Here is a 23573-nt window from a genome sequence, read left to right on the forward strand (position 1 = left end):
ACCTCTCAGCTGCCTGTTCCACATCCTTGGGCTCAAACAGGCTCTTTCCTAGGATGGAAGAGTGTCTGAGCTTGCAGACATCCAAAGCTGGGACCTTCGAGTAGAACCTCTCGGCCAATGCATCACGTCGTTCCAAGATCGAGTTTGCCCACTTGGTGGGCCAAAAACTGTAAGTTTACTTGTTAACGAAGGTTCTGGAGTGGGAGGCGAGACCTTCCGGACTCACCAGTGGTAGCTTATACACACCCCCCGGAACCCCCCCAAGCGGCGGCGCGAGCCCTAAACCACGCCCACTTGGGCGGAGTTACCAGGGACGAGCGGGTTGACTCAGCAATGGAAGTCACATTTTTGAAGTTGTAATAGAACAAAAAATAACAAAGAAGTGGTTGAGCTTACCTTGGTTGTGCAAGTTATGAAGGAATTACTGTGAAGGTGCAAATTGTTGGACATAAAGGTCTTTTTACTAGTAAATTCAATCTTCTTGTGCTCTCTTGGTTGATATGAATATTGAAAGATTCGTTAGTTTGTTTTCTGTGGAATAATAGTGATTGTAGGTGTGTGTTCTTGTATATAACCTACTCTGTTGAATTATGAAGTTGTTAGAATATTCCCTCCTAAGTACATGGTCTCCTCGGCTCACGGGGGAAGGGTTGGAGGGTGACCCAGACCTTGAGTCCGGAAGGTCTCACCTCCCACTCCAGAACCTTCGTTCACAAGTAAACTTACAGTTCTGGAGAGGGAGGTCTCAACCTTCCGGACTCACCAGTGGTAGCTAGGCAGATGCTACAGGGGGCTTGAAGATGAAGTCCAGCGACCACAGCATCGAAAGCTCCCTGTAAGCCGAGGAGAGCATAGTAAGAGCTGAAGACAGAGTCGCTTCTCCAATTCATTCTGGACATGATTTCTTGTATAGATACTCCATTGTATAGCAGTCTTGATGAAGCTTGACCCCTTATAGAGTGGAAATTCGTTGACTGTTTAGTTGCATTTGGGTCGGCTCTGAAAATGCACTCCCTAAAAAGTTGTCTCATTTTTTGTAGAGACATTATCTTGAAGTGTTCATCTAGCCATATGTGGTCTTTCCTGTCTATGTTTCTTTCCATACAGACTTTGTTTGTGTATTCCAAATAGAAGTTCAATTGTCTGACTGGACATATTTTTGGTCTGTTAGGAAGCTTCCTAAAGCTGATCTCTATTGGCGTGTAGTTGTTTTTTTGGTTTTTGGCCATGAAGGAAGGGTGGTTCCGTAAGACAATGTGTTCTGGGGTGAAGGTGCTCCTGGAAATGCAGAGATTGTTAAATTGATTTGCTCTTAAAGGGCAAGCTAAGGCTACTAGGAACAAGGTTTTCTGTGTCAGTAGTAAGGTAGAGTTATCTCTCGTGGTGTTGAGAAACGAGATTACTTGTCTAGATCCCAGCCAGGGAACTGGTGAGAATTTCTAGGTTTCCTTCTATTAACTCCCGATATCATTGCTTTGACATATTTGTCTTCTGCAAGACAGTAACCTGGGAAATAACCTGACAAGATAGGACCTAAAGCTGCTCTGTAGCTCTTCAGGGTATTGTAAGACAGTCCCTTGTCTATAAGGTGATTGAAAAATAAAATAATTGCTAACAGGGGGAATTTGTTGTCTCTTCCATACTCCTTGTGAATGAAACTTTTAAAAATGTTATATAGGTTTTCATACTTGTGCAAGGAGCTGTCCCTCAAGCTGACAGCAATTTTGGAGCAAACCTCAAGAGGAAAGACATTAGGGAGCTGATCCTTTAAATTTTGAAGGCGATCAAAGTTGATTGGAGCTTTGCTGAGGGTGAGATACAATCCTTGAGAACTATCTGGTAGTCTTCGATCTTCACAATGTATCGTTTGTGCTGCTTCGCGACTGACCTCACTAATGGAATCCATGGTTCCGTCCCCTGCGATATGGTGCAGAAAAGCATATTATTATTGCATTCTTTATAGATTTTAAAAGCTACTTTGTGTAGTAAAAATCCTGGTGGAAAGGCATAGAGAGGTGTTGATCCCTTCCAGCTAATCGTAAGTGCATTATTGCTGATGGCTTTTTGGTTTGGAAGAGATGAACAAAACTTTTTGCACTTAGTATTGAGGCCTTTTGAGAACAGATCTATTTCCGGGGTGAAATTGAAGTCAGAGCAGATTAAGGAGAATAGACTGTCACTGAGGGAAGTTTCTGTGTGAATGGAACCCAGGTCCCTGGAAAGTGAGTCTGCGATGGTGTTACTTACTCCCCTGATCCATCTGGAATTTATCTGTATGTTGTGATCCTTCATGGTACTAAGTATTTTCCTGACCAGTTCATGAGCTAACTTGTTTCTGAAACTACCCTGTTTCCTTAGCCAACAATTAGTAACCTTTGAATCAACATATATTAAGACTACCTTGTTGTATAACCTTGTCCAAGTTCCATTTATTGAGAGCATATTACCCGTTATTACTAATGCACCTCCCCAACCCTGGTTGGAAGCGTCAGTGAAAAGTTCTGCATCTATTTGTGGTTTTGGAATGTTAACCTCTCTGTACATTTGTCTCTGTTCCCATGGCTTTAGGTATTTTTTGAAGGTGTGGGGAATGATTTTGTACCCTGAATTAAAATAACTGTGGTATCTGTGGAGATATTTAAGATGAAATCTTCCCAAGCTTGTATAGGATGCACTGAAATTTAAAGCTCCGATTAACATTTGATAGGAATGCAGGTCAGATTTAACAGAGTTGGAGAAAGCTTTGGCCAATTCGACACACTTCTCTATGTTTTTCCCACTGGGATTCATAGTTTTCTTAATCATATTGTAATGCACTCCTAAAAATTAAATTCTTTGAGTCGGTTCAATTGTAGATTTTTTAAGTGAGATATTCCATCCTAAGTCTGACAAGATCTTAATGACTAGCTGAATGTTATTTTTACATTTTAAATAATCTTTTGCTAATATAAGAATGTCATCAAGATAATTGAATATTAAGATGTTATATGAAGTTCTAATATACTTGATCACCGTGTACATTATCTTTGAAAAAATATAAGGTGCTGTCTTTAGTCCAAAGGGTATCACAGTCCATTTGAACTTAATTTTACCTAGTTTGAAGGTTAGAAATTTCTGGCTACTTGCATGTAATGGAATGTGCCAATAAGCATCTTTTAAATCTAGTTTGCAGGCCCAAGAGTTTAGATGTAGATAGGGAAATATAATATTGGCCTTGAGCATGGTAAAAGAAGGTTTTTTAATCATGGTATTGAGCACCTTCATGTCGAAGATTAGTCATACTGTTCCATCTGGTTTTAATTTATAAAATATGTGGTTGGAGTAGTAAAAGGAAGTTCTGGGGATATGCTCTATGACACCTAGTTTTAGCAGTCTGTCACATTCTCTTTCCAATATTTTACGCCTGTTAATTGAATAAAATCTATCTTTACCTGTTCTTTTTAATGACCTCTGGGCTTTAAGTTTATTATTAAACGGAATTCTCACCCCTTCATTGATAATTTTACAAGCAAAAGAGGCATTGGGAAGCTTTCTCCAACTATCAATATTCTTTAGTAATGACTTACCTATCCTATTCTCTGGGGGGCTCTGGGAGGAGTTATTCATTGGGTTTGAGGCCAAAGGCAAGGTCTCTTTACTTCTATCTTGATTTATAGCATTTGGCCCAATGTCATGATGGTCTGGTGCAGACCAAAGCTCGTTATTATCTGGTGCTGAGCAAAGCTCATTAACAACTGGTGCTGAGCAAAGCTCATTAACAACTGGTGCTGAGCAAAGCTCGTTATTAACTGGTGTTGAGCAAAGCTCATTAACTGGTGCTGAGCAAAGCTCATTATTAACTGGTGCAGAGTAAACATCGTTATCAACTGGTGCATAGAATACTGGTGCTGAAAAAATCTCTCTTTGAACTGGTGCGGAGCATGGCTCAATTTCTAGGGTCTTTCTTTTCTCTGGCTCCTGAACTATTAGCTTGTCCATTTTGTGACCTCCCCCCTGTACCCACCTCGCCTATTACCTCTTCTAAGCGGCTGAGACTTGAATCTAAAGTTAGGGTTACCTTTGAGGAAACTGAACCTTCTTCCCTGAAATCTGCCCCCAAAGTTGAATTTCCTACCCCTGAAGTTTGCTGCCCCTCCTCTGAGGAGGGGACCCTTGTGAAAGCAGGCAGCAATGGCTGATTTTTGGTCTTCAGTTAAATTCCAAACTTCTTTAATGTCTGCTTTGATTATAAGATCTCTTACCTCTTCCTTGAGGTATCTAGGAAGTGCTCTGCTTCTGAAATTTCTTATCAAATTTTGTATAAGGTCTATGCTCCTTCTTAGGGGACCAATAATAATCTTGGACAAAAAATCAATGTCATTTACTTTGGAGGGGTATACAATGTGTGCCAGTGCTGCATGCCCTTGAAAGGCAGAAATACTCATTTTAATATTTTCTATGTCATAAAAAAATTTCCTCTTATAGCTGTCATCAAATACCTTACCTTCAGGCCAGAAATTCAACTTTGGAGTATTAATTAATTTAAAAAAGTCTGAGAACTCCTTATTTTGACTACTAACAAAGAATTTATCACGGTTATCACTATGGCCTTCACTGAAAGTTAATGCTACTAGTGAATTATTCAATTGAATTTTCCCTTCTCTATGAAAAGATGGTTCAGCTTTGAAATTGGTGGAAATATATGAAGGAATGGGTTTATAGAAGGTAAGAAGGTTGAAGTCCTCGTAATCACTTTCATCTCCATTATTATAAAAGGAAAAGAGGTCTAAATTTGCACTTTCAGGTAATTCAGGTGATCGTCTTGAGCGCTTAGTAGGAGGGGGAGCCTCATTCTTCTTAGCAGGTGAACCACTTCTGCCGAGATGAATGTTTAATATCAGTGAATTATTTACCATAGATTAATTTAAATGTTTGTTCAACAGGTATAGTAAATATGGACAGCAGCGGACCTAGAAGGCTGAAGTCAGGCAATGGGGTTCACGACTCAAATAGCCCTCTTAGGTTAATTCAGTGCCATATTTAAGTGAATGATAAGTTTATATCTGTTATTATTAATAATCTAGACCTGCCTCATATGTAACCCTTATCAGATCACCCCCAGGGCCTAGGCTAGTGTCGATAGGTTTAAAGCGAGAAATGTAAACTCGAACTTACCTGTGGTCTAGCCTACTGCCTATTAAGCTGCGTGCTTTTGATGTGTCAGGCAAGCAATTTGTTTTGTATACCTAATTATAATTTTGTTATATATATAAATTGGAGTATTTAGTTTGTTTACTCCAATTATTCGTGTTGTAATCATGCACATGCTTTGCTTAAGCTACTTACGCTATGTTCGGAAATGCCTGCTCTAAGCATTCAAATCATAACAAACTTACGTATGGGGGCCGCCATTTGCAACTGTGACGTCATTAGTCTAAATCAGCTGCTTTCCATATGACGTTTTCGTTGTAAACAGAATTTAAAACCTTACATTTTCTGAATAATTTTCATGAGTGTTTGATTCTGTTGGAGTAACATATTTACGATATCAGAATTAGAAGGCATATCACTTCCTGCAGTCGATTGTGTTCGTTTTTCGTTACTGATTACGTTCTCCTCTTCGCTGGAGTCTTCGCTAAGCCGATGCACCTCCACGGAAGTAAGAATTTGCCTAGCCATAATTAAGCCGTGGGCTGAGATATTACTCTGGTTGCTGAGTGCAGAATAATGAAAACCAGCAAATATATGTTGGGAGCAGCGGGAGGGAAAAGAGGAGAACGTTCTGTGCCGAAGTCAACTTCAGAAATGTGACTTCCATTGCTGAGTCAACCCGCTTGTCACTGGTAACTCCGCCCAAGGGGGCGTGGTTTAGGGCTCGCGCCGCCGCTTGGGGGGGTTCCGGGGGGGGGGGGGTGTATAAGCTACCACTGGTGAGTCCGGAAGGTTGAGACCTCCCTCTCCAGAACTCGATGGTACGTGTGCCCGAGAGGAGGAAAGTCTCCAGGGCCTTCCTGATGCTCTCCTTGGACAGATCCTCGGATCGCAGCAGGATGCCCAGAGACCCTAGCCAGACATCCAGCCACGAAGTGGCCTGCATGGCACACTTTGCGACCTTCTCCTGACTCAGGATCTCTGTTGCCGAGAATGTCACCTGCCGGCTAGAGAGTGGTTGAGCGGGAGAGCTAAACAAGGCTCCTCCATGATCTCAAAGTACCTCCTCTGTTGCACACGAGAAGGTGGGAGGAGCTTGTTACCAACAGAGGAACGGCTGGAGGAGGCGAGCTCGGAAAGCTGGCCCTCAACCTTATCTCTGGTAGTCTTCACCCCTTGGGACCAAGGCAGAGCCGCACTAGCCTTAGAGGATTTCTGAGTGCCATAGACTTGGTCCAGGACCGTATCCTTGCCTTCACGAGGGGCGGTCTCCGGGTCATTGAACTTGTTGAGATGCCTCATCAGAGTCAGGACTTGCCAGAAGGCGTGCTCTGAATCATGCTGCTCTCCTCCTGGTGAACTGGCAGCAAAGTCTCCTGTCCCCAACTGCTCTACTTGGGGGAACACGTGGACGTTCTCCTGGGGTCTCTCTGGCTCTGGTCGAATCCTGGAAGAAGACTTCGGGACGGTCTTCGAGTCCTTCGGTTCCCTTCTAGGAGGGATGCAGGACTCCAGTAAAGAAGTCTGAGGGCTCTTCTCCACCCCAACACATGACGATTCTCCTACTCGTAGTGGGGTTTCTCCCATTGGTGCGGTGGGAGGAGGTCTCACCTCGATAGATTCTCCTGAGGACGGAAAAGCTTCGTCCACAGGAGAAGGAGAGAACGTCTGAGGGGGGAAGGAGCCTTCCTTACGGACTTCTTAGGAGCAAGTTTGACCCTAGGAGAAGTCACCACAAACTCTACTCCTCTCTTCCTCTTCAGTGGGGTCGAAGCTGTCATTGGTTTGAGACCCAAATCAGCGAAGGCAGGTTTAACAGCCTTGACGACAGCTCTGATAAGGGTCCCAAACTAAGGCTGCCGACTGACAGACGCAGTGTCAGAGACTCCCACTGGAGGGAAGGGGATCGGGCGATCCTTCGGAGTAGAAACCATAGGGCCTGCCTCAAAAGGAAGAAGAAGAAGATTGGTGTCTAGACCACTCTGAAGACTTCCCCTCCTCCTGCGAGCCCGCTGTTCTGCGCTTGCGGGGGGAGGGGGGGGAGGGGATCGTGAAGATGATGACCTGGTTCTACGCGCTCCTGAAGACTCGCTAGGCTGCTCGCGTTGCGAAACCCGGCGGGAATCGCGCTTGGGGTCGCGCGATGGAAAATTCGCAGGTTCGCGCGCGGAGATGAAAGCTTGGGCGCACGGGCGAGGGTGCGCGAGGGCGTAAGGGCTAGCGTTGGCGGCCGGGAGAATGACGGCGCGCAGGCGAGCGACAGCGCGTTGGCGCGCAGGCGAGCGATGGCGCGCAGGCGAGTGACGGCGGCGCGTTGGCGAGCGATGGCGCGTAGGCGAGCGACGGCGCGTTGGCGAGCGATGGCACGTAGGGTGAGAAGGTGAGCGGCTGTGCACATGTGAGATTGCGCGTGGGCGCGTAGGTGACCGTCGGTAAGCAGGATCGTGGGCGTGCAGGAGAGCGCTTGCGCGCAGGCGATAGATCGCGCGGGCACGCAGGGGGTCGCTGGCGCGCAGGTGCGCGGTCTGGAGAAGACCGCTGGGGCGCAGATCCAGTAGGTGTAGAAGTCACGTACCAGAAGCTGCTCGTGGGAGCGTGCAGGAAACTTCTCGTGGGCGCGTGCAGGAAACTTCTCGTGGGCGCGTGCAGGAAACTTCTCGTGGGCGCGTAGTGTCTCGTCCAACTCTGGAAGAGCGCAAAGGTGAGTGCGCACGATGGCGCGCAGGCGAGGGCTGACGCGTGGGCGAGTTCCGAGGGCGCGCAGGTGATCGCGGGCGAGAAGGAGAAGGAAGAGTCTTCTTGCCTGCGCCCAGATCCGGTGATCGTGGACGCGCGGCCGAACGATGGTGCGCAGGCGCGCGCTGACGCGCAGGAGAAGATCGCTGACGAGCTGGAGATCGTGGGTGCGTGTCAGGAACAGGGCGCGCAGATGTGCGCTGGTGAGTAGGAGATCGCTGGTGCACAGGAGATCGCTGGCGCGCAGGTGAGCGCTGGCGAGCAGGAGATCGGTGACGAGCAGGAGAGCGCTGACGAGTTGACTCTGCTTCTGCTGCAGGGGATTGCTGGCGCGTTGATTCTGGTGCAGGATGGTCCTCAGCAACAGCAGGAGAGCAGCGCGAGCGCGCAGGAGAACGTGGGCGCACAGGTGAAACATGGCACTTAAGGGACTTGCTCACATTGTGAGACAAGCCCTTTTCCCCGTTTGAAAATGGGGTGTGTGGGCGCCCACTGCGCATCAGCTTGTAGGAACGGTGAAGGAAGATCCACAGGTCTGGCAGGCGTGGGAGATCGCGAACGATCTGCAGAGAGGTCCAGTGATGCAGCTGCAACGGTCGACTCACGTCGAGGAGGCTCCTCTGCAGGGGACGTCGAGGGCGAAAAACCGAAGAGGAGCCTCCTACCTCCCTTGTAGGGAGAAGGAATACCTCTACGGCGAAGAGGAGGGCGAGCCTTGCGGCGAAGACGACCCCTAGGGGCAGGAACACCATCGTCTGTCCTCCGAAGAGGAGTCTCTGTCAGTGAACTCCCTCGAGGGGGAGAATCACCCGCAGGAGAGACCGTTGGCCTCAGCTCCTCCCTCGAAGGATGTTCGGAGGGGGGAACTGAGCCTTCAGCAACATCAGCAACCAAGGCAGGGGTTTGACCCGACCCGTCGGAAGCCTCTGCCACAACAACGTCGACGATAGACAGAGGATCTACCTCCGCTATCGCCGGCGATTGTTTGACAGCTGCGCCCAACTGGATCAAGTCAAACAGGGCTTCCTTGGAGGGCAAACCCTTAAGCCCCAAGGAAGCCCAAAGCTGTAATAAATCATTATACACAGTGTCATTAAAATCCTCCCCCGGAGGAGGAGGAGGAGCTGCCTCGCTATAGGAGGCAACTCCCTCTCCCGAACCCCGAGGTTGGTCAACAAAAGAATGGCCTACGCTACCACTCGCCGGCTTCTCACGAGAGACCGATCGAGTGGGAGCTTCGGAGGAGGTTCGGGCAACGGAAGAAGAGTCCTTGGAACCTTCTTCTTCAAGGAAACCCTTGAAGGAAAAAGATCCCGCCTAGACTTCTTCTTCCGTCGCCGGGAAAACCTCTCCCACTGGGAGCTAGACCATAGTCTAGTTGGTAGAGGGGGTCTGCGTGCACCCCCCGGAAATCAATTTCTAATTGATGTCTTCCTATGGGGAAAAATGTGTAGAAAACAGTTTGCTATGTTAAAAATTTGAAATATTGTCCCACGTGCCTATTTTATGCAAATTAAGCCGCCATTACATGAAAATACTAAAATCGCTATAACTCCGCCAATGCAACAGATAACTGCAAAAATAAGGTGTCTAGACCCAGGTTTTGAGGGTCTAGCATCAATATAAGACCAGTCTCATAGTGACCACATGTGTTCCTGACATGTAAGATATGCAAATTAGTGCCGCCATTACTGAAAAACCTATTTTTACCATATCTTTGCAAATGTTATAGCAATCGTGAAGAACGTGTTGTCTGTACCCTTGTTTTATGGGTTGATGTTTATTATTAGACTATATTTGAATGTGCCTTTTGCTTATTTGTTTTATTATAATGAGATATAGTCAGGTAATGAGAGATTCTGAGGGTACTTACCAATTAGTGTTTATTAAGCAGTGAAATATTTTTTATCATTTCATCATAGGTGGCAACACTTTACTGAATAGGAGAGGATGTGATTCATTGAATCCGTGTCATTTATATTGGATGAAGCAGTGTGTTTTTCAGCAATTTATGAATCATTCTAGGTTTATCTTTTCTAGGTTTATCATAATTTAGTCTGCTTATAGTCAGATAGGTAAAAGGTGTTTATATAATCTCTCAAGCTCTATTTGATAAGACAATTAATGCAATTACTTGCATGACTTAGTGTCATTGGTAGTAATATTTCAAAACACTTCATCATGTTGGTTATAGGCCTATACTTCTCATTTCAGAGTAATAGTTTTGGTATAAGTTCGCCATCATGCCAAAGCGAAGGAATGCTGAATCTGCCAGCACTGAACGCACCAGCCTGAGCAAAAAGCCTGCTTCACCTGCACCTGTATGCATGCTTCATGTGTTATCCATCTCTGATCATGGGCCTTTTACCCCACTCAGTAGAATCAAAGGAACTGCATTTGATAAACTAAAGCACCTTCATGAAATCCGGGACCTGCGGCTCTGTCAGCCACATGCATCTCCCTATCGTATGCAGTCTGTATGCGACCAGATTCCTGAGACTGTCCCCGAGGACCTTGAAAATAATGGGTATCACCGTCAGTGTTATCAGCGGTTCTCTGGCAATCTGCATCTTATAGAAAATAAGACAACTGAGGAACCACAGGCATCCACCTCGCTATTGCATTCACCTCGTAGACATTCAACTGGACCTGTCTTTTCAGAGGAGTGCATTTTTTGTGAGAAAGTAGAGATCAAAGGTGCTGATCGAAAAACTGTACGACCTGTCCATTTCTCATCTTGGAGAAACGAGGAAAATGCATGGGAACAAATTGAATCGAGAGCTGAAAAAATGGGCATGTTTCGGCTTCATAGACGTGTGAAAAATGTAGACCTCTTTGCTGTAGAAGCAAAACATCACCCATCATGTTTGAGATCATTCCACACCGCATTTGCTAACTTTGAACGCGGGGTTAACAGAGCAAATGACCCAAAGCGTACTGAACACGCGAAGATTTCGGCCGCTTATGAGAAGGCACTGAATTTTGTACGGGAGCACATTCGAACTCATGTCATCCTTGTGAAGTCACAGTGCCTAGATGAACCAATTGACTTGGATGAACTCATGAAGTACAGCCTGATGCCAGTGCCTCCAAGTATTGGAACATCAGATGGATTTTTTGCGAAGACCAACAAAGCCACCATTCTGCACTACCTGATGGAAGAGTTCAACCAAGATGAGCTGCCTTATCCAAAGGATGCCCTATTCATCCAGGATGGAATGGCACTTCTCCATGTCCTTTCTAACTTGCCCCCGACCTCTGGGGAGATCTGCCTTCAGATACTTGACCAGATGATTGCCAAAAAACATTTCTTGTTCTCAACTGACAGCTATTTTCCGGGATCCATCAAAGCTCAGGAAAGACTTCGACGTGGCAGCTCAGAGAGGATCATTCTTGCCGGACCAGCAACAAGAAAGCCATACGACTTCAAGGTGTTCCTTGCAAATGACGACAACAAGAAGCAGCTCTGTCAACTCATGCTGCAGGTATGGAGTGGCCAACAGGCGGCATCTAGACTGGAGAGAACCGAGATGGCAGTACTGATTGTCGAGGGGAGAGCTCATCAGTTCGTTTCCAAAGAAGGCAAGGTATGTGAAATTGCACCTTTATTTTTAGGATGACTACATTCATTTACATGTTAATCCAAAATATGCTCAATGACCTTTTTTGTTTCAGGTCGAGGTGCTTGAGATGCCCACTATATACAGTAACCAGGAAGAGACAGATACGAGAGTGGTGTTGTACCTACATCATGCTGCTGCTCTTGGTTACAAGAATGCTGTGGTTAGAACCCCTGACACGGATATCTTCGTGATTCTACTCTACCATGCCCATGCTATCAAACTGACTGTGTACCTTGATACAGGATCAGGAAAGCAACGTCAGCTCATCAATGTATCTGAGCTTGCACAATCATTAGGGGAGGACTACTGTGCTACCCTTCTTGGCTTCTATGTCTTCACTGGGGAGGATTGTACCAGTGCTTTCAAAGGAAAAGGGAAGGTCGGTCCACTAAAAAAGCTTGAGAAGAACCCGAGATTCCACAAGGTGTTCAGAGAACTTGGGAATGACTGGAGCATAAATGGCCTAATGTTGAACCAGTTAGAACAATTCACTTGCTTGATGTACAGCCAAAGTCGTGATTTGTCTGTGGATGCCGTCCGATCTAAGATGCTTCGAAAGATGGTAGGAGAAAATGAAAAATTAACATTGAAATCTAAGGTGGACTTTGCTCGCCTCCCTCCATGTCTTTCAGCATTGAAGCCCCATGTCCAGCGTGTGAACCACCGGGTTTGTTTGTACAAACGAGCTAACGAACCCATTTGTGAAAAGCCAAACCCCTACGACGAGGGCCAGGGATGGATAAAGACAGAAGAAGGCATGCTGGAACCATGGTGGTCATGTGGTCCAGTACTACCTACCTCACTAGTTGATCTCCTTGAAACTATTGATGATCAGGAGGAAGCAGAAGATAATTGCGAAGACGAAGAAACAGATTCATTTGACTTCGACAGCGATGAAAGCGATGACGATTGAAGCTTGTGATGACAGGGAACATTTAGATGATTTCCAGAAGCATCTATATCTTAATTTTTTTTTCTTCTTAATGTGCAAATGACACTTGTGATGAAAAAACGACTGGTCTTATGATGTTCTTTCACCCTTAAAATACGAGTACAGGCAACACGTTCTTCACGATTGCTATAACATTTGCAAAGATATGGTAAAAATAGGTTTTTCAGTAATGGCGGCACTAATTTGCATATCTTACATGTCAGGAACACATGTGGTCACTATGAGACTGGTCTTATATTGATGCTAGACCCTCAAAACCTGGGTCTAGACACCTTATTTTTGCAGTTATCTGTTGTATTGGCGGAGTTATAGCGATTTTAGTATTTTCATGTAATGGCGGCTTAATTTGCATAAAAAAGGCACGTGGGACAATATTTCAAATTTTTAACATAGCAAACCGTTTTCTACACATTTTTCCCCATAGGAAGACACCAATTAGAAATTGATTTCCGGGGGGTGCACGCAGACCCCCTCTACCAACTGTACTACCACTCCCTGCAAACTTTGTCTCTATCACACCGTTGACCTCTGCAGTACGGACACAAGGTGTGAGGATCCGTCACGACCGCCGACATAAAAGTCCCACAAGGGCGGTCGGGTAAGCCAGAGCACTTCCGCATGATAGAGGTAGAGGCCAACTTCCGAACACACAACTGTAAGAAAAAGCAAAAAAAGATTAAGGCTGTCAAAATGCGAGGGTGAGAACAGACACGTCTGACCATCACCCCAGCCAAAAGTGAAGTGAATCAGTTCACCGGTGTGTGAGGGGGGAGGGGTAGCTAGCTAACCCTCCCCTACCCCCTTGCTAACTAGCGAGGGGTTAGTTAACCCTCGTTAAAATCTAATGGCTCGTCATTCAGCTACGCCGAAAGTAATACCCCATGTAAATAGCGTGGTTTGTATTTCGGTTACGGAACAAATCATTATTAATTACATCAGGAGAAATAATTAAATCCTCCCCCGGGGGAGGAGGAGGAGCTGCCTCGCTATGGGAGGCAACTCCCTCTCCCAAACCCCGAGATCGGTCAACAACAGTACGGCCTACACTACCATTCCACGGCCTCTCACGAGAGGCCGACCGAGTGGGAGCTTTGGAGGAGGTTTGGGCTACGGAAGAAGAGTCCTTAGGATTTTCCTTCTTCAAAGAACCCTTTGAAGAAGAATTATTCCGTTTGGACTTCTTCTTCCGGCGCCGAGAAAACCTCTCCCACTGGGAGGTAGGCCACTCCATACATTCCATACAAACATTATCACTTTCACACCGCTGACCCCTACAATAAGGGCATAAGGTGTGAGGATCCGTCTCGATGGAAGACATGCAGGTCCCACAAGGGCGGTCAGGTAAACCAGGGCACTTCCGTATTGTAGAGGTCAACTTCACAACACTTTGAGAAAAAGAAAGAAAAAGCAATGATTAATGGCTGTCAAAGAGGCGAGGGTGAAAGCGGACACGTCTGATCACCACCCGAGCCAAAGTAAAAGTGGAGCTACAACACAGGTGTGTGAGGGGGGAGGGTAGCTAACTACCCTCCCTACCCCCCACTAACTAGCTGTGGGGTAATAATCCTTCGTTAAATTTTTATGGCTCGTCCTTTCAGCTACGCCGCAAGTAATTACCCACTTTAAATAGCGTGGTTTGTATTCCAGTTACGGAACAAACACATTCTAATATTAGCGTAGCATTGCTAACTTTAGCAATGTCAGCGTAACATTGCTAATGTTATCGTAACATTACTAATGTTAGCATGCACAGTACATACGTTCTTGATGAGTGGAGTGACGACGGAATTTGAACAAGAGCCAATATATTTAAACACTTTAACAGAAAATATATGTTTTCCTGTAGAAAATAACGTGATTTGACCGGTTTTCACCTTCATTTCATCCACAACAACAACAACCAGTTCGGCTACTTGAAGTTAATCGAACGGAGCCTTTGTAGTTTATGGGGACAGGCCTTGGACCGGCCGAAAATAGAGTAAAAAAAAGTCCGAAATTGGCTATTTTTCACGGAAATTATCACGGAATGAAATAATATTAAATTCACTAGTTTTGTAAATGCTTGTCCCAACAATCTACATACTAGGACCACTCTGGTCATGGATGTCGGAAACGTGTGAGAAAAATGGACAACTAACCCAAAATTACCCTCCTAACCTGGCCTACAAGCCAGCCATGGCGTTATCTTCCTCGTGACCTAACCAGGGGGGCTAACGCCCCCCTACGACCCCCCAACCACTGTCGCTAACATACAAACCCCACAAACCCAACCTAACCAAACCTAGTAGTTCCCAGGTCACTACCCCTACCCAGGGGCAAGCCCATAGACCCCCCTTCGTAAGTCTTTCTAATACACAAAAAAAGTTATGGGCTGAATTCAAAATTATTTCTTAACCACATTGTCGTAATAAAAAAGTTACTCAGGCTTACCTTAATATTCGATGTCGCTAAAACCATGTGAGGAGAATGACCTCACGTTCTTCGAGGTGTGAGAGCTCAAAGAATGATCCATGCCGCATTGTGAACTTTCTGCGACACTGGCGGTTCCTACACCTCCAATAAAACCTGTATTGGCCAATGTGCACATTGCTGCCATCCCGCATAAGGGCAACATCACCAATTTTACACTTCTCACATGGACCCCTAAAATCACCTAAGAGCCCTTCTCGAAATAAATAATGAAAAAATTCGGGGGTAACTCGAGTAAAGTCACGTAGGTGTAAATACCTTATTGTCTTCAACGAATCAATTTGATCAATATGAGTGATAAACTAAACAACATCGCTCAAAGAGTAACTATATGCAAGTAACGCAACACGTCTATTTATTACGGCGGTTAGAGATGGAAAGGGTCGACTCCAGGTCAATCTCGGATCATGAGGGGGGGGATTAATAATTTGAAATCACGCGGCCAACGAAAGGGTGAGTTCGGTTTGTTTGTTTGACACTGGCTTTATCTTCCGAAATATCTTAACTAGATGTTGGCTAACCTATCCTTTGGTTGTATATATAACAAATTAGGGTAAAATTACAGTTTCAACCATTATGGGGAAACTGGAATAAAAATATATTTGTTGCATCAGAAATGGTGTAGTTCCAACGGATTTAACGTTTATTTTGACCGCAAACCATCCGATTTAGAGATTTACAATGTGATTGGAGTTAAAACAACAAGTTTTTCCAGGAAAATCAGTGTTTGTAACAGTGTTTTTATTGTTTTTGTTTCATATTATGTTGTAATCCAGAAAGACCCTACTTCATCCCAACAATTATGGGGGACACCAGGTGGGAACCGGGGTTTTGGGTGGGGGGGGGCGTCAAATGATATTTGCAATAAACGAATACTTATCCTTCCACCACCCCTCCCCCTATACCCCTACCCAGCCCTACCGGAGGGGGGGGGGAGCTCTGCCCCCCCTCAAGGCCACAGTGATTTTCAGGGCACTACCGAACCTAATAAACCCACCTAACCTAGCCTAGGGGCCCTGTACCCCTACCTAGGCCTACCGGGGGGGGGGGGGGGGCTCTGCCCCCCCTGCGACCCCCCCTAAGGCCACAGTGGTTTTCGGGGCACTACCGAACCTAATACAACCACCTAACCTAGGGCCCTGTACCCCTACATAGGCCTAGCCCCTGTGACACCCACCTCCCCCCCCCTTACGGCCACTACCTAACACATCCATCAAACCAAATCCAAAGTGATGGTACTGCTGTATAAATCGTTATACTATCACCATTATAATATACTCTATAAATTAATGAAGCTTACCTTAAACTGTTGGTTCATAAAGATGTGCTGCTGCTTTGAGGAAAACGTGAAGCCGTTGAGAAGATCTAATTTTGTAAAATTAAATTGTCTCTCTGGCACAAATCCACTAGTTTTTCAATATTCCCCGAATAAGTTACAACAAATTCATTGTAAGTTAGGAAACAGTCAGGACAAGAAGATGGAATTTCAACTTCTTGTGCAACGTGAGATGACGTGCTTGCTATGGCCTCCATGTCTAAGAACGAAATGAAATGCCTGGGTAAGATAATGTATTGTCGCGCTGTGATTGGCCAAACCTGCAAGACGTCATAGTCGATAGGCGCTGTGATTGGCCAAACGTGTAAAACTTCATAGTGGACTAGTTTGTCTGCGGATTATAGTGGTTACAGGGCTCATTTGAGCAAAAACAAGACACAGTCAACAATAACAACAGACTTAGAAAAAATCTGGGAGGAAGACATGAGTAGCGTGAGTTTGATCGTCGATATATAAAGAACTAGGCATTTGCGAGAGATAATATTATACAGAAATACTACAAGAGACTTGCTTTACTCGGGAAAAAAATTAATATAATAGATTTCCCATAATGGTTGAAACTGTAATAATATCATAATTAGTATTCGGCATAATTTCAGGACGTGTCCCAATGAAATAACAATCTTAACAACAGGTTAAAAATTAAGATTGTTGGAATTAGCGAAAACAAGTCCAAACATCGATAACTGTTCAAGCTTGCGCCACCAGCTGATAGGCGAACCGAGCGCCGCCAAACGGGTGTTATTATAGTCAGGCAGGAAACAATGCTTGCAGGAAATTTTACGATCGAGTAACTTGGCCGTGGCTTCAGCGGACGACGCATTGTAACGACCTTTCCCTAACCGAAGCCACGGACGACGCATTGTAACGACCTTTACCTAACCTAACAATTCATGATAATTATCATAGCAGTATCAAATATCACTATAAATGACGTGTCCCTAAAAACTACAAACTTAAAAGGGTAAAATTGTAGATTGAGGGGAAAGTATTAAATTGTAAAAACGAACGATTCTAAAACTGGGATGACACGGGCTCTATCTATTGGGAAAGTTGGAAACTAAGGAGGAGCTACCCGTGACTTGCGTTTGGACCGTGCTGAACTTAGAAAATATTGCCGTGGTAAAGGTAAATTATATTATTCAAAATGATAAAATAACATCATATTATGGTATATTGGATCATAATAAAGAACATCTTCCCCATAATGAAAAGCGATTTGGCGAGTATTAAGAAAGATATCGCCCTGTCCCCAAAAACTGCATTCACCCCAAAATGTTGTTCTATAATTTCACCGGCGTTAGCTATCCTAACCCCGTTAGATAAGGACAAGACTTGTAGCCTAGTTAGGTCAGGTGGTAAATGTTAGGTTGGTGTCCAATTACTAAGCGCTAAACGGGAGGAACTGGCCGCTGATATACAAAAGCTCCCAGGAAGATCTGAATGTAAAGGATAGTCAGAATTATGAGAAATCTTTTATGCAACTAACTGAACTATGGTGTTAAAGAGATTAAGGTTTCATTGTAGTGTATTACAGGGCAATGTTAACTAGGAAAACAACTACTAATATCTATTTTACTTTGACGGTTGTTTTCCGGTCCTATACAGCAAGGAAAACTTACTCTCTACAGGACATCCACTGTCATTTTATCTTGTTCGTTCCGAGTAATCAACATTTCATATAATGTATTGTTCATTTACTGTTAAATGGTCACTGTCAAGGGACTTGCAGAATAAGAAAGACTTCAGTTTCCTCTTGGAAGCTTTGATAGATCAGGAATAAGAAAACGAAATAGTCGTTCAAAAACAATTAGGAACTGGAATAATTCCAACCCATAATTGACATAAAAGGTACCTTACCTGTGGAACGAGAATAAAATAAAAACTAAAAGGTGAAGAAGAAAATGTTCCAAATATAGGTGGTCAAATAGCCGTCTAAAACTTCTCGCGTTTCGCAATTCAACAGTCTAGGTCCTAGAAGTAGGTTTACTGATACTGACAAATTTATGGCAGTGTAATATCCGAACGTCGGACGTCGGATGCCGTCCGGGAGAATAGAAAATTGCTTGTATCACCGGGAAAGACGCGAAAATACACCTCTTTTTTGTGACTGGTAATGTTCACTGATACTTTGTTATTTTCTGAATAAATGTTCGAAAAATATTGGTTTATTTTCATGTTATTGAGAATAATCTCAATCGGACGTCAACATTACACTATTTAACTGCCCGCTATTTTACCCTGTTAGGATAAAAGCCGGACGTCGCCAATCAGCAGTCACAGATAAGAATTTACCCGGCTGTAAAGTAACATAAGGAGAAAGGGCCTACCACTCCCTTTACCCTGCATTTAGTTGCCAATAGGTTTAGTATGATCCACTAACCAATTAAAATGTTGCCAACTTTAGCCAGACACAGGATACTACATGTAAGAAATGAAGCCTATTTCACTTGAAATGTACTGAAATTTTATCAATCAATTTGTTTTTATTCGTTTTAAAATAGCCTGTGCCTGTTGCCCAGTCAGAGCCACGGAAAGGCAGTTGACAGTCTAACGGTAAACCAACTAATCCACCACCCTACACCATATTATTACCCATAACCATAAATATAAGCAAATATACTCAATTGAAAGACATAATAAAACAATTAAGAAAAAGTAAATATTAAAATTAATGTAAAGGTAAATGTAAAAAGTTTTATCACATACAAAAAAATTCAAGAAATTTACAACAATTATATCCTAATTGCACTTGTCTCGACCAAACATGTTAGAATAGTTTATTTTAAAAGTTACATGAGACTACAAGTAGAAATACAGCAAAAGCAGTTTTACATATAAGCAGGAAATAACAGAAAGTATCAGTGAACATTACCAGTCACAAAAAAAGAAGTGTATTTTCGCGTCTTTCCCGGTGATACAAGCGGTTTTCTATTCTACCGGACGGCATCCGACGTCCGACGTCCGGATTTTACACTGTGCCCAAATTTATCGAGTCCTGGACTCCTGGTTCCTTGGACCTTATTGCTCACTCCGCAAAATAAGTTTGCGGGCACTCTATCACTTTATAGATAGGTGCAAAGCTTCTAAGCTTATTCTTATTATTGTTATTAAGCTTTTATTACCTGTGCCTTAAATAAATTAATAACGTAATGAGATTCTCAATCTTTATTTTTATTCCATTCTACATTGAAATTAGATAGGATAACACCTTGCTATCATCAGTTTTGGCAACCTATTGTGGTCAGTTTGGACTTCTTAAGCGGTCCACACACGCTCAAATTTTTGGTCAAATTTTGTTTATGTCAAATTATTTGACGGTTTGACGTTCGCTCTACACGCTCAAACTTCTCATCAAATTTTCATTTTGCTCCCGAGTGTCATCATGGATGCATATACATCGTTGGCTCTTGGTTTATCGTTGAAGAGCACACAGAAACGAAAGAGACGAAAGTGGGCCCAGCAATGGTATTTGTGTCGTGAACGATTTGGTCATGCTCCTTTATTAAATGAACTGAGAATTAGTGAAACTGATGTTTTCAAGAACTTTCTTCGCATTTCATCTGCTCCTGCTCCAGATCTGCTTGTCTTTTTTTTTTTTTTTCTTTTCGGAAGCTCGTCCGCAGTGAGTTTATTTTCTTCGTCAGCTCCTCCTTCGTCCCTTCCGGATAATAATCACAGAATTTCTGAAGAAGAGTCTCATATGCCATATCTTTTTTTATTTTTGTCACTATAACTGTCGGGAATTTCGACCTGATCAATCGAAATTCCCGCCATTTGACTCCGCCTACGATTGCGTCAAATTGGAGGGAGAGGAGAGAACTCGCGGGCGAATGAATGTCGTTCAAGACGAGAATGTTTAGAACCAAAAAGAGAAACCGCCTGGTAGGGGAGGCGCTGAGACTAAAGAAATCAATTACTTGTAATTTAAGATTAAGAAAAATAACGTCATTCTATTGTAACATGATAAAAAAATCCAATCTAGAAATTTAGGTTCAGGAAAAATTGCGCGAGAAAGGTGACATCGGAGGATGCCGAGGCTTGCTCTGGCTCTTTGATCCGACGTCCCCAATCACAGTAAGTCCTATCTAATTGTTCTCTCTCCCCACCCCTAGTGTACCCAGGTCGGTTTCCATGTAGGTCTTGATAGAGTTATTGTAAAGTTTGTATCTGTTAATATTTTGTCGATCCTTGTGCCAGGGGATCAGTGTTATTGTGTAAAGTGCGTCTAAAGGTCTCGGTAAGAGGTTTATCGAGATAACTTTATAAATGTTCAATTAATTTTGCTAATCTCTTGAGTCCGAAGTGGACATAGTTTTTTTTTGGTCACGCACATGTTCTTGTATGTCAAGTAAAGGTTCATTTTTCATGTTTCTCGTATTAGATTATTATTTTTATAATAAAATTTGTTAAAATATAGCCATATTCTATTTACTTCCCCGATGGTTTTGTGAAGTTAGTCCTTCAGACATTGTGATCAGCCCAGTACATCGGGCTATTGAGTATAAACCGGTGAAATTTCGCCACATTTGGTCCTTCGAACCGGATCACAAGTGCTTCCCAGAGCCGGACGGGACTTAATTAGAGTATGAGCTTTTGTGGGTGGGAGAGAAGTAACAATTAAAGGTTCGTCTACGTCCCGATGTGCGATCGCCCACGTGGGTCAGTTTCTTTGAGTCCCTTCCTAATGTAAAGTTACCTTTCTTTCCTTGCCTTGCCAAACCCCCCCAAACGTAAAGTAAAGTTAATTAAGATGGCTGTGTCCACGATCGTTCATATCGAGGCGTCGATGGGCCTACTGGAAGACTTACTAAGCGAAACACAAAGGGCGCTGATAGAGACCTACTCTGAGTCCGTTTACCAGAATTTGGTAACGGAGTTGCAGGCAGAGGTCCGACAGCTTAAAGAGCTATACAAGAGCCAGCGCGTTAAGCTAGAATCTAGTATTGAAGCCCGAATTAGGCATATGTTAGGTGAAGCGAAACGTGCTTCCACCCTGTTGTATAATAGAATAGATAAAGTGAAAGGCCCTTCAACGGGGAATGTTGCCCTCCCCAGGTTGAAGCCGCTGCCTCTCCCCACGTTTGAAGGGGAAGTGCAAGAGTACGCATTGTACCGTGAACTATTTACGATCCACGTGGATCGAAGAGCTGATTTAGACGAAGTGTCTAAATTCACGTATTTATTGGGGACGTTGGGCAAAGAGCCGCTTAGGATCATCAAATCTTTAAGTGTAACCGCCGCGAACTATAGTGTAGCATTAGACCTATTAGATAAGCAGTATGGCAACGTGCACCAGACACTCGTGATTCTGCACCGTAAATTAGCCAACATCTTTGTGCCGTCACTAAACCCAGTAGAACTCAAAAGGTTCCGGTTTGAGTTGACCATCATTATTGAACAAATCAAAAGACTGAGTACCAATGACTTAGGCCAGGGCATGGTCATGAGCCTCATTAATCAAAAACTTTCAGAGGGAAAGCTCTACCGCAAAGTGGTAGAGCATTTGAGAAAATGCGACTATACCTTGGACGAGTTTTTTGAGGCAATAGATTTTATTGTGAGAATGCTAGAAGACGATGCGTTGCAGAGAGGCGACAGTCTTGAGAGTGACAAAAGACCAGACAGTAGTGTAAGACCGAAAACCCATCCCATCCACCATAATTCCTGCCCATTTTGTAGCGAACAGCATCCGCCTAACGGATGTCGCCAAGTGACTGACGTAGCTGCTAGACGTTGCATTTTGCTAAAAAGGGGTCTTTGTTTTAATTGCACGAAATCAGGCCATCGTAGCGATAAATGACCTGTTTCAAATTCCTGTAGAAACTGTCATGCTAAGCACCACACTGCAATTTGCGATGCGGGTAGACCGCAATCAATCCCTAGTCATAGTAGTGATAGTCAATCAACAACGTCCCGCCACGTAGTAAATGCGACGCCTGCGCAGAACCAAACTGCCCCCCGTCCATCCAAAGTTAAAGTAGAATCCAAACCATGCACAAGCGCAAAGATCGCGCAGAGGTCTGATGTGGACCTCCCATGCACTATCTTGCCAACAGCCATGGCAGGTATTCAACAAAGGCAAGGTAGTAAACGAGTCTGCCTATTTCTCGACTCAGGAAGCCAGAGGAGCTTCATCTCAGCAAAAATTGCCCGTCAATTAGGCCTACCGGTGGTAGGAAGAGTATCTTTAAATATAGCTCCGTTTGGTTCCGAGGAAATAAGCGGACAATACAATGTAGTAAGTTGCAGGGTTGAAATGGGGAAAAGAATCGTGCGTATGAAGTTGGTGGTACACGAACACGTGGACGTCCCGATACATAACGTGGGTTATGTAAAGGTCAGACAGCATCTGTTGACCAAGGGAGTCACGTTAGCCGATCCAGCAAACCAATCAGATACCATGAAGAACGTTCACATTTTAGTTGGGGCTGATTATTTTAGCTATTTTATCATAGGTGTTGAAAAAGTAGATGGGATAAATCTTTTCTTGACGCATAATGGTATGTCCCCGTACGGGAAGGTGCCACAGTGGCTGTTCCAAGGGGAAAAGGTCGAACAAGTAAGAACGTTGAGAGTGTGCAGAATCACGGACGAGCCATATCTGTATGATGTAGACGAGTGGTGGCGATTAGACCGTGTTGGCATCGCCCCATCTGAGCAATACACTGTTCGCGAGGCCGAGGCCGTGCGAAAGGTATCTCAAAGCGTTGTAAGAAAACCTGAGGGATATCAGGTTAGCCTACCATTCGGGTCGGATGCTAGGCCAGAAACAAATTATCGTAACGCTGTGGCGCAGTTAGAGTCGTTGCAGACCAAATTCAGAAAGGATAGGAAATATTTTGAACAATATCAGGGAGTGATAGATAAATATATCGAAGCAGGTTTTATATCAGAGGTGAAAAATCCCATAGTGGAAGGTTATTACATGCCACACTTTGGTGTTAAGAAAGACAGCCGTACCACCCCCCTTAGAATCGTGTTCAATGCCTCGGCGAAGTCAAAGGGTTGCAAGTCATTGAATGAATGTCTCTTACCTGGGCCCAATTTGGTAGAGGTAGCATATAGTTTAATTATAAGGTTTAGGTTGAACCGATATGCCATGTTAGCCGACATAAGTAAAGCATTCCATCGTGTTTTGTTAGATCCTCGTGATGCCAAATACACACGATTTCTGTGGCGCGAGGCAGCTGGTCGAGCGCTTACCTTTGCCTTTAGAGTCGTGGTGTTCGGCATCACAGCTAGTCCATTTTTGCTACAACAGATATTAAATTGTCATTTTAAAGAGGAAGGGCGCCCAGATTTAGTAAAATCCTTTTATGTCGAT

General features: G+C 44.1%; 1 protein-coding gene across 3 annotated transcripts in view; it reads right to left on the bottom strand.

Moving 5' to 3' along the window:
* The window catches only part of LOC137655738 (dehydrogenase/reductase SDR family member 11-like), a 584611-nt gene extending 565837 nt beyond the window's left edge, over positions 1–18774 (bottom strand). Inside the window, exon 1 of one of the 3 annotated variants that reach the window (XM_068389786.1) lies at positions 18630–18774. The gene's annotated coding sequence lies outside the window, so the exon portion shown is untranslated. Of the gene's footprint in view, positions 1–17868; positions 18013–18106; positions 18492–18629 lie in introns of those variants that run through there. The other 2 variants (XM_068389784.1, XM_068389785.1) reach the window with 2 other exon arrangements.
* Positions 18775–23573: the final 4799 nt, after the last annotated feature.

The sequence above is a fragment of the Palaemon carinicauda genome, chromosome 16, assembly GCF_036898095.1.
Source record: "Palaemon carinicauda isolate YSFRI2023 chromosome 16, ASM3689809v2, whole genome shotgun sequence".
Lineage (NCBI taxonomy): Eukaryota > Metazoa > Arthropoda > Malacostraca > Decapoda > Palaemonidae > Palaemon > Palaemon carinicauda.